This window comes from Anopheles nili, chromosome 2 (assembly GCF_943737925.1).
Source record: "Anopheles nili chromosome 2, idAnoNiliSN_F5_01, whole genome shotgun sequence".
In the NCBI taxonomy this organism is placed as follows: Eukaryota; Metazoa; Arthropoda; class Insecta; order Diptera; family Culicidae; genus Anopheles; species Anopheles nili.
The window spans coordinates 40,325,354-40,341,265 of record NC_071291.1 but is presented as its reverse complement, the minus strand read 5'-3'; positions in this window follow the sequence as shown (position 1 = coordinate 40,341,265).

Here is a 15,912-nt window from a genome sequence, read left to right as displayed (position 1 = left end):
CAAAACCATGGTTACATTTATGGCGTGCATTAAATTGGAATGCTATCTCGATTGAAATTAGATAGCTTCCATTCGCGGAATAGAAAGGGCATTAAAATGTTAGAATCAAATTGATTTTGCATTTCTTCTCGCTTACTGATTACATGATACATGGACGATGGATCCGAAAAATAAAATAAAATGAAAGCTAAATTCTACCATCAACCAGCACTAAATTCGATCGAGTGATAACGTTCAATCAAAAAAACCCACTCCAAACGAACGCGTAGGGATTATGGACGCGCGTTAATGGAAAACAATAGAACATTTACGTTTGAATAGCGCCATTCGACGATAGATGAATAGGGGGTTAGTAGCGCTAAAAAGCTATTTGGATGAAGTGCACGCACAGACCATTCATTTCGCTGGCCATTGGCGGATTTTTTTTTGCCGTTCACCTTGTCCTCATCCCGAGGGAACCATTCAGCCCAGGGATACAGTAATGGCTGCCCGGGAGGTTATATAAGGATAACATATTTAATGAAAACGCGAGTCCACTTTCCCCGAGCGTTCGCTGGTGAGGCTTTACTCTTCGTTGTTGTTCATCTGCTTTCCTCGAACTCCATCGAAGGGACGACAAACATTTGCCAGCGTGCTGTCGGCGTTGGCAGTTTTATTTGGATTACTGTTGCGTTTTTGCAACAGCAAGTACAGCGAAATGAAAATGAAGCAAAATGACCTGGAAAACCGCTGTCTGTGCGAATTGTGTGGCTGTACGAACGTGTAGTTGGAACATAAAAAAAAACACCCCCCTCACATATAAAACAGCTTAAAAAAGCATAAAATTTGTGCAACACGAACTCCCGCGTGCGGCTGCAATCGAAGGGACTCCTCCACGCGAAACTGACGTGCATTGGAAAATGGGCCTCCCTCGGTGTGGTTGGGCAAAGCAGCAAAACAAAAAATGAAAAAGAAACAACAAAACCGATCCATAATTATATCGAGCTAGCTATCGGCACGTAGAACAGACAGCCGCACAGAAAGGACCGATACTATAATTACGGTTGAAATAAAATATCGATAGCATCGCTTGATACCCGGGAATTTGCACGGACTTAGGCCACACACACACACACATACACACACGCGCACGCACCCTCCGTGGCAACGGCCCACGATCCCTTATCGAATCGTTTTCACGGTCCGAAACCAGCTGGACTGACGGCCGTAACGAAATGAATTTAAATGGCACACGAAAGCCCCCGGTATGGTGCGGTTTGTGCGATGCGCTTATTTATGGGGTATAAAATTAATTATGTTTAATGCTCATGTGATTTCGTGGCCCACCCCATGGCCTCTCGGGCACACGATAGTGAGCAGCGTATCCGTCCGTGGTTGCGAGATCACCAAGAGATGGTTGTGGTGTCGTCTTCGGTTGATCGAAATGAGCTCGACCAAAAGCAGATGAAGGCATGTTACTGCCGGTAAGGAAGCTCCCGGAACTGAGGCCAGGATGCAAGGCGGCGATTCAGGCGGTTTAACGATCGCGCGAGATCTTTCTGCTGCCAGCGGGAGCATCTTGCGATACGCTTGATTCGAGGGCAACTTTCTTTCAACCTGAATCGCAGCCCAGCAACGGGTTACGCCATCGTTAAGCAGAGTTTAAGTGATTCGCGTTTTTATTGCACCATAAATTCGCCGTCTATGTCGCACGAGGCTCAACTGTGATGGAGGATAAAATGCATGACGATTGCACGATTCATGATTAGTTTAGCGTACCGGATGCGAATATCATGCCCGTTTTTTGATGATTGGAAAAAGCACCAGAAAACACAGCATGACGACATTCTAACACCAATCGACTTGCTGCGATTTCTATTACAAGCTCGACAAAAGCACCGTTTGATCTGCATCTGCATTGCTGCATTGTGGTATTCCCTGGGATGGCTTGGTATGACTTTTCTTTCCTAGATGCACACGGTTTGATAGGGATTCCATCGCAACCTGATAACGCTAACTACCGCAGCTTAAGTGCCCTATCAAACACACCCATCGGTTGGCGCATAATGGTGGTATTTTTCCTCCACACCCCAAAAAAGGGAGTCCCTGGGGCTATCATCGCAATATCACCGCATCGAAACCGCATTATCGTGGCACGTCACATCGCTCGAGGCCAATCACATCATCGCCCTTCGGTGACGCAGGGCTTTTTCTTTTTTTCTCTCTCTCTCTCTGCCAGTCTGGCGTGGTCATAAATCTCCAACCAAGCTGCCTTATCAGTCTGTCTGTCGCATGGTCCGCAACACCGGTAATTAGCCAGCAACCCTGCACAGGAATCACGCACCCTTATCTGCCGTTTTGTGTGCTGCAGATTCCTTACGTGCGATTTCCCGCGAAAGCCCAGCCTGTACCGAGTCCAAGAAAAGTGTGACAATGGGTGTGTGTGTGTGTGTGTGTCGTGACCTACGATCACTATCGCGCATCCGTCAGCTGACTCGGTTTTGGGGTTGCTGGGTCTTTATCTCTCGCGCTTATTATCACACGGCCAGACTCGGTGCTCGTGGGCGAAGAAAAGACAACCCCCGTGGTAGACGAAGCTGTCGAGGTGTGCCCCGATTGGAGGCATTCACCGACCCGCGATAAGAACGACGTTGAGCCTTTTCGGTAGGGAAGAGGGGGAGACGGTGGTCATTTAATTTTGCCATTTTACGAGCTTTATTTTTACCGCTTGTTTTTTATAGTCTCGCGCACTCGCAAACCCCACAATGACACAATCTCACCCCTTCGATCGGTGGCTTCGTCATCGTGCCTGGTGAGTGATGAATGAATGAATGTGCTTGGGAGGGGTGGTGGTGGGTTATCGATTGTTGACAAAACAATCGAGTCACGGAAATTGCGGCACCAGTGCGACGTGCGTCCGGTGGTAGCGATTCGCGGGATGCTAATGGGTTTATTGCACCGCTGATTGCACCGTTCGAGTCTCGAGTGGACCTCTTAGAATTGAGGAGCTATTTCGCAACGGTTGGGTGTAGGCCGGTCTGAAGGGCTTTGTGGGTTGTCGCAGTAGGGCGATGGATTTCCGTTCAGTAGGTTGCACCGGGCTTAGTGTAAGCCCTTCTGGGCAGGATGTTAAGCTGTACAGAGGTCGTTTCAAGGGCATAAACGGCCCTGTTACGATAGTGCCTTTATCACGATCTTGCGAAGAAAAAGGAGGTCAACTTCAAGCGAAAGGCAATGTTAAGTCATTTAGGAGGACTTTGCGTATGTTGCCGCGTGTTGGCGATGATAATCTAAGAACAAGAAATTGGTGATCTTTAATGCATCCCAAAGAGCTAAGACACAGCAGCAAGCGGATACAAATCAACCACCAGCGAAGGTCGGAAAGGTTTTGAATATTTAGAACTCCAACTCCGCCTGCCCAGGAGGTTCACAAGCGACCATTTCTTCTAATCCAGCACGTTTGCCCACGAATATGCAAACCGGCGTACGTGGTTTTTTGTTCCACGCTTTGTTGCTCAAACCCATCTGCATGATTCATGGCTGAAATAGTGAAAACGGTCCTCATTAAAATGAAGATATGATAAATCGTCCGCTTGTGACTTTTTTTGTTGTTGTTTGCATTTGTTCCTCCTGTTCCATCGCCTATCCGTGGCCTCGTTTCTATGCCAATGTTGTACAGAAAAGGCGCATCAAAACCCCGACACAAACCACCGCAAGGTTATGCAGATCACGAACCACGGAACTTAATTAGCTCGCGCGAATGTTCGCACACACGCCTGTGCAACTATGGCGTACCGTGCAAAAGTCCCCATTCCGCGGGCAATTCCACGATGAAATCAAGCCCGATGGAATCTCGCCAGCTGCTCGTTGGCAATTCACTGCAGCGCGTTCGCGCGCGATCGTGATTAATTTGTGCGATTTATTCGTACGCTTTGCGGACATCGAACGAACAGCTGGTGTTTGCTGTACATCGCGATATTTCAAACCAGCCGATGTTCATCAGCTTTTCTCCTGCTGCTGCTGCTGCTGCTGCTGCAGATACTTGCCTGGCAACAATATCACTCTCGGCCACACAAGAAAAAGGGCCCACCGAAAGGCACTCTCACCCGGTTGCCATGGGGATGCTTTCGAGCTCTCGAGCCGCTCCTTGAGGGTAGTAATTACTTATCATACTTCTGGTCGCGTCTAGAAAAGAAAAACCCTCCGTCACTGTAGCGCAGTAGGCCGTGCTGTCAGATCGCCAGCAGGGCTATTGTTTCTGGCCCTTTGACTGCAATTACCTCGCGATAGCCTCGGTTGTTCGATCAAAGATAGCCGTGGTTTGCGGTGGGTTTGGTCGTGCAATTCTTTACCCATCGCTGCCCAAACCGCGCGATTGGTCAGCGTGAGTAATGGCAATGGCTTCATTGTTTGTGCGGGTCGTTTATTGCGGGCCCTTTTTGTCCACGGCCAGGAACCCGGGCCAATCCCTTCGAGTAGCAGCCACACCTGAGGATTGTTTTCGATTCGGGGCTTTTTTTTGTTTTTATCGCACACCGAAATATGTATGCTTCTGTTTCGAGCTTCGCCTTTTCCAACAAACCGAGACCTTTGCCGTGTCGCGTTGCTTGCGTTGATTTCAATGAATATTATTTATGGAAGTTCGGTCCGATGCCGGCACCATTACGTATCTTTCGCGCGTCGACCAAATGTCACGATGCGCGGGGCTTTGTGGTGTGCAATCGAATTTAATTGCCACTGCGGTAATCGATTTCGATTGTAAAACAGTTTGTGCCGTCTATTTGGTCAGCTGGAATGGAGCTGAAAATGGAGAGAGAGAGAGAGAGAGCAAAGAAAAAAAATGGCGAAACAAACTCGTCGTTAGGACACGGGGGGTTTCAGTTGTGGTTCGCCATTGTGAGGTCGCTCGCTCCCCACCATGGCCTTTAATGACACCGAAGATAGATGAAGCTGGATCGATCGCCATTGTTGCCTCGCTGTGCAGCAGCAATGGGAGGTCGAAGGCACGAAATTAATGTGCCGGTCGCGCTATCAACCGCAGACGGACAATCGACGGCAATCAAATGCCGGCGGTGTTATGGCCACCAATTTCGATGGCGTCTTTGCTGTTCTTCATCTCGATGGGCGAATCTGCTGGATGGGAATGAACAAAAAAAACAGTACCTACACACACACACACACCACACACACACATACACCAGAGCCAGCAAACGAACGGGCATGGCTCACAAGGGCACAAAGCGGCATTGGGATCGGAAGCCCAATCGAAGAGCTGAGCGAACACAAGCGAATGTGCGAGCCCTTTGGGAAATCAGACCCGGGAGCTCAGGCAATATTGGTAAATGTTCACGATATTGCAACACGGTACTGCGGAACACGAACGGAGCGAACAGAAGGGCCCTGGGGCCGGCACTGCAGTGCATGAATCATGATATTAATATGTGAAAAGGCAAAAACGAGTCGTTCGATATCGCCACGTTCCATCGAGCACTCTATTTATATGGAAATCATTGGCACCCAGCATAAAAAAAAATGCTCGAAGAGGTTGGAATCACTCAGACGGAAGCTCAAAAGCCATACACATTGCGCGCGTTGCTGGTTTTGTAAGTATAATTCTTCCTACGTTGCAGCACTCAAGGAATTCGTTTTGAATATCTTTTTTTTTATTGTTACAAGGCCGTAAATGGCATCCTCTGGCGAGCGCTTTTTTACTGAACTCAACAGCATGTGGCAATGCAGAACCGTTTACTGTGTGAAGTGCATTTTTTGTTTTACAAAAACACTTACATTACTGCGAGAAGAGCTTATTGAGATTCTGACATTGTGCACTAGCATGTTTTAGCGTATGATAAAGCTGAACAACAGACCTAATGATTTCACTTGTATCGAGCAAACCGACAAACATTACTGTTCTCTGAACCAGAAGATTGGATTAGGCAACATTTGACCCGAACGAAATTGCATTAATCGGGTAAAGTCTTTGATAAACCTCCTGAGCAGCAATATCGTTCCGCATTGGCAGCAGATGGAGAGGCTTTCATGCAACCATAGCAACCGATGATCCCTGTTTCAAGCAATCAAAGGCCAGGAATACTCGTGTTCCGTGTGCTAATAGCAGACTAGTTGCCATGGTTACTTCATTTCTGGCTAATTTCTCTCGTTCGAATTACGCTTTTCCAGCACCTTGAGGACCGGCTGGTGATTGATGGTCGTTGTGAGTGAGCATTGTCATGCGGTCATGATTAAAAGCTTCACGTAATGATGATTGGCATGGTAGAGAATCCCTTAAATATGCTATCAGTTACGCAGTTACTACATCATATCATCGAATGGATGATTGTGAGTATGATTGAGTAAGTTGTTATTATTTCTGGAAACGATTAAATGTGAATGAGAGACATTTGCATGACTATCTCACATCGAAGCACAGTCACTCTTTTTGATAATTAATATCTCGATAATCCCGATATATTTCGAATGTGTCGATTAGTATGCCTCAATCATCGGAATACAGTTTTACAACCTCCTTATGATGACGAAGAACACTCCAGACGAATGAAAGCAAATCAAGCGATGCCACAAATAATACCCAAACTAATTACGCCAATTCCCCGTGCTTGGGTAATCGGTTTGTTTGGTATAAAGCTCTGTAAGGATGGCCCGTTTCAATAAGTCCTGTGTTGATCGCTAGAGGGACAACATCGATGGGCAGTATGTGGCAGCAGTTCTGGATCCTTCTGTTGTCGATGGTCATTCTGATCGTCGATAAATCCGGCTCTATCGAGTCGGTCGTATACGGCTGTTTTAATCAGGTCGGTGTAGGACTCCGGTGGGTTGAGCCGTTTTCCATTTGCGGTGAATTGACAGGATACATTGAAGGCATTCCAACGACGAGAAACAGCTACCGACTAATTCATGATGGTATTTGCACGATCGGTTGTGTAAAGGTCAACAATTCACACGTCAACATAACGCTCGAGTATTCCGTGTCCAACAAATCGATAACATTGCAAGAAAATCCACCCCTGTTGCTACAGTTCATCCGGGAAGTGGATTTTACGGTAGAAAAGGATGGACGCATGCTAAAGGTAACCGGTTGCTCGCCAAATTATCGCGGTATGTTTATGATCGGTTCGAAGCTTACGTGCAAGAAGCCCTACCGAATGCTGCTCGATTATCAAAGGGCTAGGAACGATCTGCCGTTACCGATTCGACTCAATCACACGGAAATGTTCGCAATCGACCCACGGTCCATCCGGCGGGTGAGAGTCTGATTTATTTTTATTTTTTGGAATAACAAAATCCATAAAAATAAAAATCAGCATTTTTGTTCCTTTTGTTCTGTATTCAATTTGTGGATAAGCAATTAATCTACCGAAGTAAAAGAAATAATAGTGATGTGAAAGATTTCTCCTTGACGTATGTGATACATTTTAATCAAAGCCTTTAATGTTGCTGAAAATAAAATACGCTTCTTTGTGCTCTTAATACTTCTGCCAGCATGTAGCTTTGGCAGTTATTCATTTGTATGTTTGAGTGCATATTTTTGGTACCAAAAAAACCTCCCATATAGGTATATCAAACAACGCCAGCTCATTTGCTACTATATTTGCATTAAACTTTTGTAAAATGCACGAAATCAATAGATTTCCGTAAAACAGTGTATCTAAGTTATCTTCTGAATAAAGACAATTTTTCAAAAGCATTAAAATTATAGCATACCGCTGTTTACAGTCTTGATAAAGCTCAACTCTCCGGCTTCAAATTAGTCTACAAAACCATAACCTTGAGTGGAAACCATTAACCGTTGGTACGTTTAATGCTCCCCACTTTGCATCGAAACTCAATGCAATTAAAGCGCCGTTTTGTTACAAATGCCGAACAGGATAATAACAAATTGCGAATGATTTAGCGTTTAGCTGCAAAACGCTTCCCCTTCGGACACTGGCGCGATGATGTTTTACATATTCATACGGCTCGGCTTAATGCTTGCCGAGGCCGCCTTGCTCCGGCCCATTAACTTTCATTGCCGGCTCTTAACGGCGCATTCCGAATCGATCGGTCTCATCGTTTGCGAAACACCACTCCACCAGACAGGTGGAGACCGCGTCCTCCAAACACCGGCCATCGAAATCAGACATCAAAAGGACACAGCCGTGGGGGGAATTAAAGTGTCGCTCGAACCTCGTGGCCGTGTGTGCCATATGCGTGGCTTTAGGTTCCCGGTTTCATGCATCACTCGTCATCAAACGCATCAAGGCTACCCAACAGCCCCCGGGGATGGTTTTGGAGTAGAGTTTAGATGCATTCGCCCTTCCAGCGAACGGTTCGCGGAACTAGCGGCAATTTAATATTCGAAATTTGAATTTTACGCTTCATCTGCCACGTGCTCGATCCGCCAGGGTTTGATTTTAGCTGGCCATCGTCCCAACCGTGGTCGTGCTCACTCCAATGAACCGGAAGCCGACCCGCGGGGTCTGCGTTTGAAATTAAATCGCTTGTGCGCTCCGGAAAAACCATCCCCCTCCCCACAGGACGTGATGGTACGACGGTTCTCGTGTGTGCTCGGCTCCATTCCGAGGGCACATTATTTATTTATTCATCTGCCGCCAACCGTGCCCCGTAAATAAATGAACTTCGCAGGGCGTGGGGTCATTCGATTATCCATCGCGCGACGAGATCCGGCCGTGGCTGGAGTGGGGATATGTTTATTCAGCATATTTATGCTGCGCGCTTCAAACGGCGCTTCTGCGGCACCGTCGGGGGCGAAAGCGGAGTGCGTATTGAATATCTTACGATCGTACGTCGCTTGCGCTGGAATATCAAAACACGACTGGCCACGGTTGGCCACGGCTGGCAGGAAACCGGAGCTGGAGGTCGTTTGCATAAAACTTTTGCCGTATCAATATTGATATTATAATGCACATTCGAAACCGTTTGCGGGCCCAGCGACGCCTCTGTGGATGTGTGTGTGTGTGTGTGTACGGGTGGTGGTAACTGGGGGTGGGAGAAGTTCCATCACATCGCGATTGGAAATGGAAATCTAAAACAGGCAACGACAACAACAAAAAAAAACTACTCCGAACTCGGATCCCCCAAACATGGTGATATAAACGGCAAGCCAATGTCCCGGCGACCTTCACGGTGAAATCGTTATGGCCATTTTCTGCAAAACGACCAGTCCCGGTTCAGAATCCCTGGCCATTTCGTGGCCCTCCATTTCTGCGAGGGCAATTCGCGGGCCATTTTTCCGCAGGAAAACACACCGGCCGGGAAAACAGGCGGTTTGGTGCCGTTTTTCTCAGCGGCTAACGATGGCGATGGCAAATTATTCTTAACGGCGGAAGTTTTACAACGAGAGGAGCATTCGCATTTCTTTGCCCTCGTTCCCTTCTTCGACCGGCTGTTGGATTGGCTGTAAAAAGGAAAAACCATTTCGGTGGAGCGTGAGCGATCGAACGGGTTTATGGTGGCCCCATTACACGCGTGTACGTGCTGAAACCGTTGCGAAGGTGGGGAAAGCGTTTTTCCTTTTCGACCTGAGACACACCACAACACACAAGAAGTCCGGTGAAATTAAAACGCACCACCCGTCGTCGGGGTCACCCTCGAAAGGGTCGGGCTCTTGGCTGCCTAATCGGCGGAAGCTCACCGGCGTAAATTATAAACGGCACCGGAAGCATCAAAATTGAATGTCATAATCATAAAAGAAGTGCGCCCCGGTGCAGGAGACGGTTGACGACGACAACGACGACGACGACGATGGAAAACTTTGGGCAAACATCATCACCGGTCTCAAACTCACCCTCTGGCAGCTAAAAGAAAGTAAAAACTCATGTTTCTCAACCCCCCTTCAGGATAACTCCAACTGTGGGCTGGGGCTTGTGGTTTGCTTCTTTTGCCAAAGCGAGACAGAAAGAGAAAGAGAGAAAGAGCGAGAGAGCGAGAGATCGTCGGTTGCCATCCATTATGGGATCTCGTGTTCCTTGACGTTGCTAGGAACCACAGTGGCAGTGACATCAAAGGGCTTGATGGTTTTATGCCGTCTGTGTGCCCGCGTGACCGTGTGTGTGTGTGCTTCATTTTTTGGAGTTCCTAACCCATCCCTGCGTGACGGGGAGCGGCAACGAAAAAAGGGCCGCCGCACGTTTCGAGAAGAATGCCCAGAATAAATACAAAAGTTAGACCGGAACGGGTCGGCCATCATTCCGTCGTGATTGTGTTTTGTGTACGTGTGCGTGTGTGTGTGTGTGCATATAATTTTGCAAGGAGACGTTCGTTTGGCCCCCATTTGCCCCGTTGGTATGCTTCTTGCGAAACGTTTATTTGTCCTTTTCCGACTCGGTGTGTGTGTGTGTTGAATTGCGACGCAAATGAGTTTGGGTTTTCGTGGAAAGTTTGCTATAAAAACAAACGACGTACGTATCGTTTGAAGCCAACCGCTAGAGCTAATGTTCGCCGGGTCCCGTCCGGTTGCACTATCGATTAATTCCAACGATTTTCTCTCTCACTCTCTTTCACACAGACGCGTCCATACGACGGGCCAGTTTTCAATGATTTTCCGTGTGCTCTAAGGCCACTGTGGCGTGGAAAAGCGCCTTCCGAGACGATAACGGTCGTTCATTTTGAAACGGCCCATTGTCGTTGTAAGCAGTTAGATGCGGAAGAAAATTGCCTCTCAAGATGGGGTGCCACCACCCTGCCCCTTACGCCTGCCCCTATGGCACGAGGGGATAAGCGAGCGCACAGTTCCATGGTTTTGCAGAATGACAAGAGATTAAAATCGGATTGGATCGTTACGGTGTGCTGCGCTTCTGCTGGTTCTCCTTCCTTTAACCTAGATCAGAAACGTGCCCAATGGGCTTGAGCGCACACTCTGACACAAGGATTCGCCGATTCCGGCAAACCGGAATCTGATCGAGACGTGCTAAAAAATGATAGCATTACCAGCGTCCCTGCGCCAGTGGGATGAATTTCACTAGGGCCAGGCATAATTAGGGCGGCATTCGTGCCACATCAAAAGTAAAGTCCCCTGGGGGCACCCAAACGCCACCCAACGCCGCGAAACGGTTGAGTGAACCGTAGGCCTTGTGGGATTATTACCGTAAGCGGGTTCGGGAAATGGTGGACAAACACCCACCCATCAAAGGATTGCCTCGGAAGGAGATAAATCGACACCGAATGACGGCGCAAGATGCTCACGCTGGAGGAAAACTGTCATCTGCGATCGCTTCGGTCCCTATTTTTCCGACCGGTGGAATGTTTCACCCGAGGGCCCGGGAAAAACCGAGACCATCGTTCTAACCGGGGGCGCACTTAAGGCGCATTATCGCGACCATTATCGTTTGAACGTCGACGGTTTTTGATAAATATTTATCCGCCCGCTTGCCAGCGGCCCTTTTGCGCTCGGTTCCCCTCGGCATATTAAATTTATGGCCCTTTCGTTGCCCTCCCCAGGGCAACATAACGTTGGCTCACATTTTTTTGTTGTCCGTTTATTTTGTTTGCCAAAAGTTTCCGCCCTTCGGCAATCGCGGCCGTCACCGAAAGCGAAACTGCAATCATCACATCGAAAGGGCTCACACAGCCCGGTGAAATGTGATTACCGTGCTCGAGAAGCTGCCACTGATTAGGCCGCCAACGGATGGGTGGCACGTGACGGGAAATGTTTTTCCGACAAACACACATGCATGCACGCACGGATAACCCAACCGCCGCGAGACATTGACCTTTAATTAAGTGGTCATTTGTCGAGCGCCTACGGACAGGACGGCTGAATGTAACGTGAGGGTTGTAACTCGAAAACACCAGCTCACGTGCGTCAGTAGGCCTTGCCCGGATTCGGTAGGGTTGCTAAAGGCGACCGGACCCTTCTTGGTGAGTGGAGCGAGCGTTTCTTTTCGGCTTTTTTTTGTTGGTCGTCCGCCGCCAGGACTCGGAATGAAATTATAAATTTAATGTTCGTGACGTGCCGCCGTTCCGGTGCAGGAAGAATGTATCGCGCGAGCGAGATTAAGCCCGGAGAGAGGTCCAAATCCGGTCAAAAGGCAGCTTCAGCAGCAGCAGCAGCAGTGGCCGGTACGACAAACGAACCCATTTTTGGCTCGAGGCGACTTCCGGTGCGCTGACGTGCGCCCGGTTGTCGGCTAGGGCGGCAGGATGAAATGAATTTATGGGGACATCCAATGTTTCATAATTTAATTTGAAACGCTGAAAAGTGCCATAAATAATCGTGCCCTTGTTTCGCCGCTCGCCAGGAGACTGCGCCGGATGGTGCTTCGGATTTGTCGGCTTGGTTGGTTTTTTTTTTCATTGTGTTTTGTGGCCCCTGTTTTATTCCCTTCGTGCGCCGGAAGTGACAATAGGACGCCCGGTTATGGCCGGAATCCTGCCGGCAACGGCGGGTAAACGACGCTTCTAATCACGAACGATTTTCCCAGCGGTAGGACCGCTCGGATGGACGTGCGGGAACACGAACGAGCGAACAACGTGCACCAAATGATAAACGACACGGTTGAATTGGTCGGTAACGAGCAGCTCTAGAAGATGGCCCTTTCGAGTCGAGCAGCTGATTGCCCTTCGAACGGGAACGTCGTCCGGGACTGAACCTCTTTGACTGGCACTTGAGCAAGGGGTGCTCATTTGCGAAAGGAATCGCACAATTATGGACTAATTTTTTTTAATAAAAACGGTACCCTTCATCCGGAGAAAAGGATGAGGGACCCAAACACGTCACGACACTCGACGGAAGCATTGAAAAGGATGCTCGTCAGCGATCCTCGCGGCACTGGCTGCGATGCCAGATGGTGGATCTAATCGTGGGCATCGCCTTTTAGCGTCGTGAAACTCAATTAAATAACTCAATCATGCAGCGGGAAGGGTGAATGTGAAGGACAAAGAACCCTCAGCTGGGGTGGGTTCGATCGATCGATCGAGATGGAAGGATATTTTTGCGTTTTTTGAAGAAACATCTCGAACGAATCGAAAAAGCGTCTCGGTATACAGCTGAAAAGCGCTGAGTAAGTCTGTTGGCTGTATTCACAAAACATCCACACAGGATGAGCTCGATTGTGTCACTCGAAGGTCGAGGAACTTTGGGTAAAACTATTAATTAAGCAAGTTGTACAATCACTGCCGAAAACCGTCACCCTTTTAAGACCAGGTCAAGCTCCACGGAAAGACCCACAATGAACGGCTTATGCATTCTTTCTCGTGTGGCACGAGTGTGCAACTCGGATGCTACTCGACTTTCGGACACGAAAACTCAATTCCATTTATTATTTCCATCTCACGGAGCGATGAAATTCCTGGGGCGCAGCTAGACGATGTAGTCAGCATTCCACCTTTTCGGTTGGAATAATTAAAACGAAAAAGGGCCAACCACCAGGGTTGGCTACTGACCAAAACACCGACCGTCTCAGGACGCCCGGACGAAAAGTCGGCGCCAGTTGGAGGAAAAAGAAAAGAAGAACAGCAACAGCACAGCGGTTGGTTGCGCCATTATTATTATTTCCCCATTTTCCATCCACCAAACGTTTCCATCGCAAACGCTTCTGCTCGGTTTATTATACCGCGAGCCGTCCTGCAGCCAGGGACGAGTTTCGGTTGCCTTTTACGATCGAACGTGTTTCGCAATTACGTAACGACACTTTATTACCGAAACACATGTTTGCCGGAAGGGCTTCCCCGTACGATCCCTTCTGGTGCAACATTGTCGTGGTTCTTCGGCAGCATTGCATGTTCGATGCTGTGAGTTTGGTTTTCGGACGTTTCTTCGGTCTGAGCGCAATTTAATGTCGTAGAAAATTCCGCACACGCAGCTGGAGTTGAGCCGGGTTTTAAAAGGGTGCCTTGCGTGTCGTTCGACCCTTTAGCAAGAATGGTCCAACACAGCCTCCGATTCGGAAGTGTTTTTGACAGTTCCGGGTGCGGGTGCTGTCGGTGTGTTTTCCCGACGAGGAGATTTTCCCCCGTGTCACTGACGAAAAAGTGAACGAAAAAAGAACGGAAAACGGTGCATTTCCAGGTCTCCCCGATGGGCGGTGGGAATCAATTGAAATTTCGCTACGTAAGGAATCGCGATTTTAGCTCACTTCGCTTCCTTCGGTGAGAAGGTCTGTCCGTGGCCAGAACGTGCACCGTCTCGGATAGCGCACCGTCATCGCTTAACACCGTGAACGCGCGAGTGAGTGCCTTGGAAAAGCGGTCGGGAAAACCCCCTCGGCTGAAAGTTTATTCCGCCGGCGCTGGAGCCTTAGTTATTGGATTTTCTTTCGGGCCGCCTTTTGGGGCTGGCGTTCTGTCTGTGTCAGGAAGCGGGAGAGGGGGGGGGGGGAGGGAGGGAGGGCATCACTTTCTTGCCCCCCCCCCCCCCTTCACTCCTTCTTCGGCCCCTCACTCATATTCCAGATAAATCCCCACGCCAAGCGGCAGTAGGAAAAGTTTCTCGCCATGGCATGTCGTGGAGCGCGTTTTACCGTTCAATCTCGAGCCAGGACGCGTCTGTACGTGTGCCGAAACTGTGCCGAGATGTAGCCTGTTTCATGTGCGGCACACAAACACGGGCACACGACCACCGAATCCTTGGAATATATGCAATGCGCTGCAAATACGTGATCCCCGCGCGACAGTCGGAGAGTAAAGTTTTGGATCACCAATTCCGGTTTGCCGGGTTTTTGGCATTCTTCAGATTGTTGAGCCGCCGGCAGGACTACACCGAGCGAGGACTCGTTTCAGGACAACAAGCCCGGCTACAAGCAAAGGAATGATAATAAATGCGGAGCAACAGCAGCAGCAGCAGCAGCGGGACAAGAAAGTCTCGAATTATGCAGAACCGTCTAGCAGGGAATAATATTCTTTTCCTCACCGTGTATGTGCGTGACTGTGTGTGTGTGTGTGTATGGCCACTTCCAGGACCTTCCTTCCACGATCGATCAGCCAGGGACGGAGGGCGCAGGATGTATGGTTTTTATTTATTTTTCAAAACATTCCCAATATCTCTCGCTCGTCACTCGGCGGTGTTGGTGGAGTAGTTGGTACGTGCCAGGAACGAGGCTCCGAGGCGAGTGCCAATGTTGGAACTATAAAGCAAACAAGTTCTAGTTTGGCTTGGGAACGCTTTGATTTAGCTTGCATGGAGAAGCCACACGCCACCGCTATCTATGTTTTATCATAGGGGAAGTCTGTTGCCCTTTGATGTTGATGGCACAGCACAGGGTTGTTGGACTGGTTGTGCTGCTGCGGGAACCCGGTGTTGGAGTGTGTAATTTTGTACATGCTAGTTCCTGGGAGCCCGGGAAACCGGTCGTTGTAGCTCTATTTACGGCATTAACTCTCAACGGGTTGTTTGATGAGGGAATAAATCGGAATTAAAGCTTCAATAGGAAAGTTGATTTTTTTTTTCATGTCAAACGCCTATTCCGTTAAATATCTAGAAAACTTTTCATCTCTTCCGTACGCGCTGAATATGAACGATAAGATTATACCAATGTTGCGGCTTCATATCAACATACGTTATGTGCGTACTGGTCCTGCGGTTGTTATTCTAGGAGGGCTGGAAAGAAAAAATAATACAAACAATCATATGTTGCATAAAACGGGTTCGGTTTGTCGTTATTTATTAAAGAACATTTAATTGATAACTGTTTGTTCTGCTGCTCAGCATTGCGGTGTCTCCGAGCATCAGCTCTACGAAATTGGATAAATACGAAAGGCGAAAGCACCTTCACAAGTAGTTATTCTATCGAATGATGTGATAATATTATTACGTCATTAGTCTTGCATTAGGAACGCTCCTCGGTCGTCCCGTTGCTCGGTTGCAGATTATCATTAGTCAATACCGATGGCACACGTCGGAAAAGATAATGGACACGTTTGCACTACGCTTGCATGGGTCGCAAGGAAAAGGCAAGGAAAAGAATAATTGTAGCATAA